The sequence below is a fragment of the Alexandromys fortis genome, unplaced genomic scaffold (genome assembly GCF_014885135.2).
Source record: "Alexandromys fortis isolate MF-2015 unplaced genomic scaffold, M_Fortis_MF-2015_v1.1 scaffold_253, whole genome shotgun sequence".
NCBI lineage: Eukaryota > Metazoa > Chordata > Mammalia > Rodentia > Cricetidae > Alexandromys > Alexandromys fortis.
Window position 1 is genome coordinate 1,515,941 of NW_026068124.1, and position 1,756 is coordinate 1,517,696.

Consider the following 1,756-nt stretch of genomic DNA (forward strand, 5'->3'; position numbering starts at 1 on the left):
GAGAATGTTTGAAACTCTTAAAAAGGAAATGAGAAATTTCCTTAAAGAAATGGAAGAAAAGACAAACAAAAATTTGGAAGACATCAGCAAATCCCTTAAAGAAAACCAAGAAAAAGAAAACAAACATATGAAAGAAACTATTCAAGACTCGAAAATTGAAATAGAGACAATAAAGAACACAAGCCAAGGGAATTATTAAAACAGAAATCATGAGAAAACGATTAGGAACCACAAACACAAGCATGAACAGTAGAATACAAGAGATGGAAGAGAGAATCTTTTTTAAAATATTTATTTATTATGTATACAATATTCTGTCTGTGTGTATGACTGCAGGCCAGAAGAGGGCACCAGATCTCATTATAGATGGTTGTGAGCCACCATGTGGTTGCTGGGAATTGAACTCAGGACCTTTGGAAGAGCAGGCAATGTTCTTAACCTCTGAGCCATCTCTCCAGCTCATGGAAGAGAGAATCTTAAGCTCTGAAGATACAATAGAGAAAATAGACTCATCAGTTAAAGAAAACACTAAATCTAACAAAAGCTTAACCCAAAATATCCTGGAAATAAGGGATACCATGAAAAGGTCAAATCTAAGAATAATAGGTATAGAAGAAGTAGAAGAAGTTCAACTCAAAAGCACAGAAAATGTATTTAACAAAATAATAGAAAAAAACTCTCTCAACTTAAAGAAAGATAGGCCTATGAAGATACAAGAAGCTTACAGAACACTAAATAGACTAGATCCAAAAAAAAATGACCCCTCACCACATAATAATCTAAACACTAAATTTACATAATGTGGGAGGATCTTCTATCTATCTGTCATTTTCATTGGTTAATTAATAAAGAAAACTGCTTGGCCTGATAGGTCAGAACATAGGCGGGTGGAGTAGATAGAACAGAATGCTGGGAAGAAGGGAAGTGAGGCAGACACGATGAAGCTCCGGCCCAAGATGGACGTAGGTTAGCATCTTCTCTGTAAGCCACCATCTCGTGGTGCTACACACATGAATAGATAATGGTTAATCAAGATGTGAGAATTAGCCAGTAAGAGGCTAGAGCTAATCGGCCAGGCAGTGTTTAAATGAATACAATTTGTGTGTTATTATTTTGGGTGTAAAGCTAGTCGTGTGGGAGCAGGGCAGGACAAAAAGTGGCCTGCTCCCTCATCACTACACTTACAGAGTAAAGAAAGAATATTAAGAGCTGAAAAGGAAAAAGGCCAAGTAACATATAAAGTTAGACTTATCAGAATTACACCTGCCTTCTCCTTAGCGACAATGAAAGCCAGAAGTTCATGGACAAGTGTTATGCAGACATTAAGAGACCATGGGTGCCAGCCCAAAATACTATACCCAGCAAAACTTTCAATTACCATAAAAGGACAAAACAAGATATTCCATGACAAAACTAGATTTAAGCAATACATAGTCACAAATCCATCCTGACACAAAATATTAGAAGGAAAACTCCAACCCAAGGAAGTTGGCTACACCAACAAACACACATGCAATTGATGGTCTCATAGCAGCAAATCCCAAAGAAGGGAAAAATGCACAAATTAACATCAGCAACAATGAAAACTAAATTAACAGGAGATAGCAATCACTGGTTATTAATATCCCTTAATATAAATGGACTCAAGTCATCTATGAAAAGGCACAGGCTAACAGATTGGATATGAAAACAGAATCTATCTTCCTTCTGCATACAAGAAACACATCTTAACCTCAAAGACAGACATTGTCTCATA